General features: G+C 34.4%; 1 long non-coding RNA gene and 1 other non-coding gene across 2 annotated transcripts; one reads left to right on the top strand and one right to left on the bottom strand.

Annotated features, from left to right (window-relative positions):
* The first annotated feature begins 2,590 nt into the window (after positions 1-2,590).
* Positions 2,591-3,439, top strand: LOC110010928 (uncharacterized). Its single transcript, XR_002285980.3, has 2 exons — positions 2,591-2,897; positions 3,070-3,439. It is a non-coding gene; the product is annotated as an uncharacterized LOC110010928 (long non-coding RNA).
* A 3,067-nt stretch (positions 3,440-6,506) lies between these two features.
* LOC149491683 (small nucleolar RNA R71) lies at positions 6,507-6,613 on the bottom strand. Its single transcript, XR_016319319.1, has one exon. It is a non-coding gene; the product is annotated as a small nucleolar RNA R71 (small nucleolar RNA).
* Positions 6,614-11,143: the final 4,530 nt, after the last annotated feature.

The following is an 11,143-nucleotide window of genomic DNA, read 5'->3' as shown; positions in this document are numbered from 1 at the left end:
GGTCATATGCTAATTATGCAACTTGTTGATATGTGCATACTACCACAGTGCAACCTAACCTTATAAATAATCAAACTATAACAAAATTAAAATTTTTTAATTCTCTCAGTCAAAAAAAAAAAAAAAAACAATAAGAGTGGGGAGTGAAAAATCTCGGATTTGAGACCTCTCGACCACAAGGATTTTCCATTAATTTGGTAAGCGTAAAGGAGATGTATACCTTATCATTGTGTCTCACAATGCTATTCCGACTCATTTGACCTCTCAATGAATAAAAACAAAAAATTCCTTAATTCCAATTACTTTGCATAATGACTTGGTTCTTAGGCTTCGTGCTCAACATATTAACATGTACAAGGCTCAAGTATTATTCTAATAAATGGAGAATATAAAATCAAGAGAAATGGTATTCCTCTTGTATATTTAGCAATCTTAAATGGTTTCTTTTTTTTTTTTTTTGTAAGAGTATGTAGAAGGGAAGAGAAAAATGGGTTTGTAAGCTTTAGAGATTGGGACAAAAGTCTATTTTAAGAAGAAAAAGAAAGAAGTCAGCATCCTATTTGGCAATAACTTCTCTTGCATTCTTTAAGGGTGTTAGGAGTCAGTTCTACCCTCTAATCTAAGATCGTCTAATGAAGAGTTTTATCAATACTTACAAGAAAAGAGGGATATAATACCTCGTGGAGTACTCGTGGTAATATAAAAAATAAAAAATAAAAAAAAAAAAAAAAAGAAGAGAGAGAGAGAGAGCGAGATGTAATGTTGCATTCAAGTATTAAAAGTATGTAGTCTTTTACCAGATTTAAAAAAGAAAAAAGGAAAAAGAAAAACGATTATCAAATAATAGTCAACAACTTGCCGACTAGATATGCTCTGGTTGATCTTCCTGCTTAAATAGGAAGTAAAAGGTCTCAAATTCTATACCTTTAAACCAAAAAGTTTTGGTCAATTTGGTGAGTAAAAGAGAGATTGTCTCTTATCGTATAGCCAACAATGTTCTTTCAAGCCATTGGACCTTCCAATGAATAAAAAAAAGTCAACTAATTGTTATTTTTTATATTATATTATGTGAGCATATATATATATATATATATATATATATATATATATATATATATATATATATATAAAATGCAAGCTTAAATTAAAGAATTTTTACAAGAGGAGATGATTTTGGACCTACTTAATATTTTAGGATACTGACTTGACTCGTCTATACATGTAATTGACATATTGTAAATGAGCCAAATTAATCGAGAGTAGCTCAAGTATCGGCGTAATAAAAACTCCCTCAGACTCGTTTGCTAAGCTTTTCAAACTGGAGCTCAGTTTATTAGCTTGCAAACCAGCCAATGGTAGATCAATCCCAAAGAGTTAGAAGGCCTCGAAACCCAAAGAGTTAAAATCCTTTTGGCTCCTATGCATGGACTCAAGTTCTCCATAATTCAAGATTAATCAAGCTTAAATCAAAATTACATCACTTTAATTTTATAGATTTCGAGCTGAGTTCATTTATAGTTATTGAATCAAGTCTGAAGCAAGCTCGAGTTTAGCTATTTTTAAACTATTTGAATTCCAATTCATTAAACCTCAGCTCTTTTACCGTCATGCAGTACTGTCCAACATTAACTAGAAAACAGCGAATCAAACCAAATAATATGACAATGAAAAGGATATCCCATCTACAATTAATTGTGTGGGTGACTACGAAATTAAGAGCAAGCCTCTCCTACTGTAGTAGAATAGCATTGACTTGACTTAGTTATTGAGATATTTGCTTGAAAAGTCTTTGCACGATATTAACCACAACTAACTGTGATGTAGGCATGTTTGTTTTGTGAATTTTCTATAATGATGTGACGTGAAGTCAATTATAAGGCTGTTTAGGCAAACCTCCTAGCTGTCTCTGCACCCCTACCTCCTTTATCACTGAGCGCTAAATACTGGCTCCAATTTTTAATATTTTGTATATGTCTTAATAATTTATATTTTTCTAAGTTTCTGATAACTCGAATAGTTAATATTTTACAATACATTTTTATAATTTGTGAAAAAAAGTTGTTTTTAAAATTGCTAAATTACAAAATAATAGCTCTGATTATCAATATTTTATAATTCTTTTTAAGAATTTATAAGAATGGACTTTTTTTTTAGTTGTTGGATTAGAAAATAATAGCTTTAAGTTACCAATATTTTACAATATTTCCTAATAATTTGTGAAGAAGTGGCATTTTTTTGTAGAATGGTTGATTACAAAACAACTCCAGTTGCTATTATTTTATAACAATTTCAAATATTTTGTAAAAGATAATTTTTTTAAAAGAAAAAAAGTTAGTGATTTACAAAATAATAGGTCTGATTGTCAAAATTTTATAATATTTTGTACACTATATCTTTTTTTTCAAAAAAAATGATAATTTACAAAATAATAGCTTTTTTTTAGGAATAAAATAACTGCATTAATTAGAAGAATCCTGCACACAAGATGGGAAATAGAGGAAGGAACTTCCTCAATCCAAATAGAAAAATCTAAAATAGACAATGATAACGAGATAAAGCATGAGCAACCTCATTGCCTTCTCTTATGTGTGTGAACACAACTCCATGTAGAAGCATTGGAAAGCACCGACTTTAAGGAGAGAACACGAGTGCCATACTCTGTTTCTAGTAGAAAATCCTGCTGAATATGTTGCACAAAGAATAGTGCATCTATTTCCAAAATAAAAGAAGAGAAGCCTAACTCAAGGGCCATTTGTAAACCGAAAATAGCTGCTTCTGCTTCCGCTTGGTTAACACTCAACAACAGTTGCTCACGCTTGCAACCAGACGCCATCACACTACCTTGCGATTCTCTAATCACAGAGCCAAGTCCACAACCTTGAGAAGACCCAAAAGAGGTATCAACATTAAGCTTAAAACTATGTGCCGGAGGAGGGACCCATAGAACCGTCCTTGCTTCGTTACTCGAACTTCTATTGCCAAAATTAGCTGATTGAAAATCGAACAAACACTGCAAGCCCTACTGAACCACTTCCTCAACATTTAGAGTTTTCTGTTGAAACTTCGCAGGTTGGGAGCTCGCCAAAGAGACCACGCGGCCATGGAAAAGATGTGAACTTGTTCCTGACAGAGACGTTGCGATAGCTCCTAAAACCAGTCAAAGAAAGGCACCTGCAGATATTGATCCACTCGAATTCGCAATGGACATTATAGCCAAACAAGTCTGTCCTTCATACAATCCTTAAACACATGAGTGACATCCTCAAGCCCTTCTCCACACATAACATAGACAGGATCAAAATCCAGCCCCCCTTTGTTAAGTTCTCTTAGAACGGGTAACTGGTTTATATAAGCACGGAAAAGAAAATGTTTTACCTTAGCTGGCATACCCTGCTTCCAAATAACAAGGAGGTACCCACTCCGAATTGAATACTGTCCATCCTTGTTTCATTCCAAATAACAATATTAGTAGGACGAGATAAACTCAACGGTATCACAACAATAGTTCTAGCTTCACTTTGAGTAAAAATGGATCTAACAAGATTATCATTCCATGTAAGCGACTCAAAATCGAAAAGATCACTTACAGTAGCTGTGTGACTTAGGATTGAAACTGGAGTGTAGCTCCCTTAGGAAGCCATTTGTCATGCCAAATACGAATAGTTGTTCCATTTCCCACACGCCATCGACACCCTTTCTCAATGATCCACCTAACATTAACCAGACTAAACCATGTGAAATTAGGTTGAAAACCCCTCCTCGACTCCAAAAAGTTAGACGTTGGGTAGTATCTCGCTTTCAAAATTCTAGCCAGCATCGAAATAGGAAATTTGAGAAGCCGCCATCCTTGCTTGGCCAGCAAAGCCAAATTAAAAAATATGAACAGCACCAAACCCAACACCACCCCCTGCTTTTGCATAACAAAGCTTGTCCCATGAGATGAGCTCCAGTGAATCTTTTTCTCATCAACTTTCTGCCTCCACCAAAAATTTGCAACAAGTGATTCAATTTTACGGCAAACCTCCAATGGGAAGAGAAAAACAGCTCATAATATAGTTTGGAATAGCTTGTGCCACTGATTTGATGAGGATTTCTTTACCTGCCCTTGATAAAGTCTTCTCCTTCTACAGTGTTATTTTATAGTATTTTAATATAGTTTTTATTAGGATTTTTAGTATTTTTAATTACTTTATTTAGTTTTTATTTTAGTTTTATTTATGTTTTTATGTAAAGCTTTCTTGAATTATAATTCACTTGATCTTAAGGAAATTTATAGGGTTTTGACACATAAAAGAGCAAAATAAAGCAAAACACTCGGGCTCTAGCACGCTCTGCCCGTGCACATCAGCACACCCGTGCTAGATTCAAGGAAAATTAAGTGGAGACTCAGACTCTAGCACGCTCAAGCTGTGCTATATGACATGCCCGTGCCAAAAGAGGACATCAACCCAAAGGCGCGTTTGCCTAAGCACGGCCCGTGTTGCATTTCATCATGGAGACTCAGAGCCTAGCACGGCCTAGCCGTGCTATGTGGCATGCCCGTGCCACAAATCCTTATCTAGGATTGCCCCTGAGCACGGCCCGTGCTGAACCCTCCGTAGAATCAAGTTTCGACATGCCCAGACCGTGCCTCACAGCACGCCCGTGCTATAAATCAAGTGCTGTTTGAGTCGAAAACGCCAGCCAGTCCCTATCACTTACATGGGCCCGCCTGAATACTTTCTTGATGTGCAAATCAAGTTCTAATCCTACTTAGGCGCATGGAAGAGTCCTAATTGAGAAGAAATTCAAAGCCTAACCAGTTTCCTATTTCCAAAAAGATTTCTTACTTAACGAGGACCCTATTTCCTAAACGAAGTCGGATTTTCTCCTAGGAAATCTATATAAAGAGAGGAGCCATTCGTTATACTGTTCATCTCCAGCTTTGATAATTTTTGTTATACTGTTCTTCTCTCTCTCCAAGACTTCAAGTGTTCAAGATTTGTGCCAAGATTCAAGGAAGCCGTCCAGAATTAATTGTTGACTAGTTTTTATCTCTAAACTCTTAATCTTGTTTTATTCTTTCTTTATTCTGATTGATTATGGAATTTTTATCAAGTATTATTGAGTTTTATTTAATTACTATGTCGAACTAAACTCTCATACTAGGGATTTGATGTAGCTTAATTTCTTTTCCAATTTATAATATTAGATTTGTTTTTCTTTGTTCAAAGTATAATTTATTATTAAACTTAATGCTTGCAGGCAGAGTTTCTCCCCTGGATTGATTTATTTCGTTAATCACTATTAGGAGAAGGGTTCTTGATATGAAAAAAAGTAATAAATTACATGAGAATAATAACTTGATGCGGAAGCTATATGGTTTGACTCATGGGGGGGTTTTCATAAGTTAATGACCTTAAGTTATGAATTCACAAAACAAACTATAAAACATAACGATTAATCCATGTTTGATTGCACTATTGGAAGATAGGTCATTAGACCGAGTTAAAATAGCCAATAATACATCAGGAGAGCTTGTTAGTGATTTAGGGTTGTTTCCCCTACTTGAACAATTAAAATTGATTCATGAACTAATAAAATAAATTAGATAGAATTAAGTGAAGTCAAAATCCCTAGTAGCCTTTAGACCCTGATTTCTTTTAATCAAAATTGATTTGCTTGATTTCTTTTTATTCTCTTTTACTTGTTGAATTTAATTTCTTAAAATAACTCCCATTATTGCTGTTTAAATAATAGTAGGTTAACATAATTTTGGTACTTGGTATACAATCCTTATGGACACGATACTTTACTCATTCTATATTACTTGTTGCGATTTTGTACACTTGCGAAAATCACTGTCAAGTTTTTGGCGCCGTTGTCGGGGATTGGCGTTACCTATATCAATACTAATATCCCTATTATTAATTTAGATATTTGTTTCTATTTTTTATTTATTTAATTTAATTTTTCTGGAAGATTATTTCAGGTGTTTATACCAAGAAGATAAAGTAGAACTGAACCCTTGATCTTTGATCTAGAAATCGAAAAAACTTATTGTAGGAACAACGCTGCTAGAAGAGCATGTGAGAACAAACCAGAACAGTAAGCAAACATGGACGATGAAGTTAACCCTCAGAATGGACCTCAACCCCATGTCCGCACCTTGCGAGATTACACAACACCTTCTCTCAATGGAACAACCTCGAGTATCACTTGACCTAGGGTGGAAGCTAACAATTTTGAAATTAAACCTGCAATTAACCAAATGCTTTCCTCCTCAATTAAATATGGAGGTTTACCTAGTGAAGATCCTAATGCCCATATCACTAATTTCCTGGAGATTTGCGATACTTTCAAACAAAATGGAGTTTCTGAGGATGCCATAAAATAATGACTCTTTCTTTTCACTCTTAGGGACAAAGCACGATCCTGGTTACAATCATGCCCTGCTGGAAGTTTTACAACATAAGAAGATAGCCCAAAAATTTTTAGCAAAATTCTTTCCATCTTCAAAGACCATAAAACTGCGCAATGAGATAATGACCTTTGTCCACCATGATCAAGAGAGTTTGTATGAAGCTTGGGAGAGATTCAAGGACTTATTGAGAAAGTGCCCACATCACAGCTTACCTAAGTGGTTACAGGTACAAACCTTTTATAATGCATTACTCCTAACATTAAGATTACTCTAGATGCAGCTGCAGGTAGATCTTTTGAAAGAAAAGAAATTGATGAGGCATATGACTTGATAGAAGAGATGGCAAGCAATAGCCATTATCAAAGCAACTCTAAAAGGAAGAAGACTGCAGGAGCTTATGAGATGATGTCATCACTGCACTCAATGCCAAGGTAGACAATATGGTAAGGAAGTTGGACTTATTAACTACTAACTCGGTTAATTCTATTGTGCAAGCTTGTGACAAGTGTAATGGACAACATGAGATTGGGAGAATGCATGTTAGATTCTTTAAATCCATAAACTTTGGAGCAAGTAAATTATGTGATGAATCAAGGAAGGAAGAATTACCCGTACTCTAACTCTTATGATAACAGGTTGAGAAATCACCTTAATCTTTCGTATGGGAATCCAAACAACGCCTTTAACGCACCACCAGGTTTTCTACCTCAAGAGGAAAAGTCTCATGATGATCTCCTTACTTCCCTCTCTAAATCGCACATGGACTTCATGAACGAAACCCGAGGAAACAACAAATCAAACAAGCTGCGATAAGGAACTTGGAGATTCAAATAGGACAGTTTGCAACATAATGGCCTCCTGACCCCAAGGTACATTGCCTAGTAATACTGAAAAAAATCCTAAGGAACAAGTACAAGCTATCACCTTGAGGAGTGGCAAACAGTTAAAGGATCCACCCAGGATGGAGAAGGAGAAGGAAGAGTAGAAAAAAGTCCCCATCATTGACCTAGAAAAGAAAGAGGAAGTACAACCCTATGTTCCACCTATTCCTTTCCCACAAAGGTTAAAGAAAACACAAGATGATAAGAGTTTCCTTAAATTTCTTGATGTCTTCAAAAAGCTTCAAATCAACATCCCTTTTGCTGAAGCCCTTGCTCAAATGCCCAGCTGTGCAAAGTTTCTAAAAGAGATCCTGAGCAAGAAAGGAAGATTGATGATCAAGGAATGGTAATGTTGACAGAGGAGTAGTGCAATCATTCAAAATAAATTAGCTCCAAAATTAAAAGATCTAGGAAGTTTTTCTATCCCTTGTAATATTGGAAATATTTACTTTGAAAAAGCTTTAGCAGATTTAGGTGCTAGCATTAATCTTATGTCTTATGAAGTTTTTAAGATGCTAGGGATGGGAGACCTAAAACCAACAAGGATGTCTCTACAGTTGGCAGATCGATCCATCAAATATCCAAGAGGGATTGTAGAAGATGTGCTCGTCAAGGTAGGTAAATTTATCTTTCCTGTTGACTTTGTTATTCTTGACATTGATGAAGATAGAGAAGGATCCTTAATCCTTGGAAGGCCCTTTCTTGCAACTGCACAAGCATTGATTGATGTGTATGAAGGTAAATTAACCTTGAGGGTAGGTCAAGAAGAGGTTGTTTTGATGTTCTTAAATCTTGTAAATTTCCCATGGATTATAATGGTTGTTTTAGGATTGATGTTGTTGATGAATGTGTAAAAGAGACTTTGCATATTAAAGATAAAGAAGACATTAATAATCCAAGCATAGATGAGAAAGAAACCCTTTCCTAAAATTCTATACACTCTAGGTATTTCTATTCTTTTTTTTTTTTTTTTTTTGTACAATTTGTTGATGAAAACTTCTACTATTTATAGGAGAAGGGGATGCGTTAATCAACTCGTCCAACGACTGCGCGCAATTAACGCGTCCATCTTCAATTGTTGGCGTAGCCTTCTTTGAACAAATAAAAAAAAACGTGTTTTTCTTTTTTTCTTTTTCAAACTGTGTGGGTCCCACATGTCAGCGGGACCCACAACACTGCTCACTGCAATGAACTTGCACTTCCACATTTTTATTTTCATCTGCATATTTAGTTATATCATATTGTAAGTTAAATGTCATAAAGAAGAATTAACGAGTTCATTGTAAAGTTATAATATTGAGCTTACTCTTATCATTTTCGTTTCTTAAATTCACCTTTTCCTCCTCCTTTTCCATGATCTTATCAGTTCTTGGTTCTGCTTTTCCATTTTTATTTCCAAAATCATTGTTTGGATAATTGATTTCAAAAGTTGATGGATCAAAGATAACAACATGAAATCTCGAGTGCCCTTTACATTCAAAGCTTAAAAGGTAACGATGGCAGATTGAGTTGTCTTCAACAAAATCTGACCATCAAATGTATTTTATCATCCTTTGTACCCCCAACTTCCCATACTTTTCCATTATGAAGAGACGGTCTTGCTGTTAGAAAATAAAAGATATAGTCCGTGGAAATAGAAAAGTGCATTGATAGTGTATTCACTATTCTTAAGGAATTAAAGCCCTTATTATTTTGTATTCTGGGTTTGTTTACATTATTTCTCCAGGATTTTACAAAGCAGTATTTAACACGAGAAAAAATGAAATAATCGTATGAGTTAAACAAATATTTTATATTGATAATGGAACTTGAATAGCCGGGCACTAGCAGTTTCCTTTTATTCAAATTTAGTAACTTAAAATAACAGTTACTTGTATTAATCAATTAATTAATTTCTAATTTAAATAATAATAAAATAACATTTTAAAATTAATAATAATAATAATAATATTAAAAAATATTAACAATTTAATTATTTTAGGCCCAAGGCCAAGTACCAAATTTTTTGACTCTAAATATTTTATAGTCAAATTTTGGTTTCTCTCCATATTCTCCCACCATCTATTTTATTCAAATTATAATATTAAATATTTATAAACACCAGTAACCTTTTGTATCGTTTCCACATGGGATAGCTCAACTTATATAATCTGCTAACTACACTAACACTTTTAATATCAGAAAGCTCAAAGAAAATGTTCCGTTGTGGGTCAAATTGACTTTCAACTTTAGAGTTTGCAATTTAAAAAGTACTAGTTTTTCGCTAGTTTATTAATATTTTATATGGTATTAAGTATTGATTGTAAGTCTCCTCTTATATTATCTAGAATTTATAATATTAAAATATGATTTCATATTTATATGAACGTGAATACAATAGCTAAATAATAATTATAGTAAAAAATATTATATTTATATAAAGTTCAGCTCAATTTTTAAATAGAATTGTAATATCAATACAATTCTTCAAATCAACTTATAGATAAACACATATACACGATTAGTTTTATTTTTTAAATATTAGACATAATTATATTTTTAGTGTCTCAACTTTATATTCTTTTATATTTTGGTGCCTGATTGGAAAACAATAGCAATTGAGTGCATAAATTTTTCAAAATTTACAATTAGGTGTCTTCGGCTAAGTTAGCAAATCGAAAAAGTGATGAATAGGTAAATATAGGACCCACTTTCTTTACATGCGATAGCTGATGTGGACAAAAAGAATTCCAAATTAGCTACGTCAGCAAATCTAACTTGGACTTTATGAAAATTGTGTTTTTTAACCTCCATTTAATCTTGTGCTTCATTCTCTCAAATCTTTTGACCCAAAACCTCAATCTCTCACCCTTAATGTGATGGTAATGGTAAATCAATGGTCAAGATTTCAAAACCACTTCATCTTCTTCTTTTTCTTTTTTCTTTTCCAGCTTAAAAAATATTCAACACCCATATTCAGACGATTCTTCACCCATTTCAATTCGTTGTCCATCTCAATTCTTGGTGCCGATAAACAAATTGTCATTTACTTCACAAGATCTCTCCATGGACGATCGTTTCGTGAAGGAGCTGCAACGGATCTTTGGCGACAGTCAATCAAATTGGGGCAAATTTTATGTGTGTGGTTGTTGAAAAACTAGTAGGGGCTGATTGTCAATTTGTTATTTCCTATACATTTCACTACAAAAAAAACGCTCAATTGCGACCGATTTTTGCGACCGACTTAATTCGGTCGCAATTTTGCGACTGATTTGGACTTATAATAAATCGGTCGCAAATTTTGGCGCTGAAAATTCCCGCGAGAATGGTTAATGATTTGCGACCTGTGTACTACGGATTTGCGACCGATTTTGTGACCGATGTGCGACTAAGTGTTTTTCTGTCGCAATATTTCGCGCGTCAAAAATGAGGCAAAGTTCTGAGACCGATTGGAGACTACATTGCGACCGATTTTTTTGCGACCGATATATTTAGTCGCAAATCGGTCGCAAATTTTGAGCCTAGTCAAACGACGTCGGCTCATTAAAAATTGCGACCGATGGTTATAAAATTTGCGATCGATGTTTCGGTCGCAAAAATTAGGGCTTTAAACGCCGGGCCCTCTCTTTTTTCTTTTTTCTTCTTTCTCTCTTCTCCTTCTCCTCTCCTCTCCTCCGTCCGTAGCGCCGCTCCGGCCCCTCCTGACACCGTTTGACGCCGCCAGCCCCGCTCGCTTTGCACTCCGGTCACTCTGTTTCGAAACAATCTGAGGTTAGTTTTATTTTGCGATTAATTTTTCCAATTTTTTTTTTTCGATTTTATTTGTTTTTATTATATTAAGTTATGGTTGATTTTGTATATAGAGTTGCGATTAGAATTT

This window comes from Jatropha curcas, unplaced genomic scaffold (assembly GCF_041381405.1).
Source record: "Jatropha curcas cultivar XTBG-Jc1 unplaced genomic scaffold, XTBG_Jcur_1.0 HiC_scaffold_868_pilon, whole genome shotgun sequence".
NCBI lineage: Eukaryota > Viridiplantae > Streptophyta > Magnoliopsida > Malpighiales > Euphorbiaceae > Jatropha > Jatropha curcas.
The sequence above is the reverse complement of the archived record's forward strand: the minus strand, read 5'-3'. Positions and strand labels throughout refer to the sequence as shown.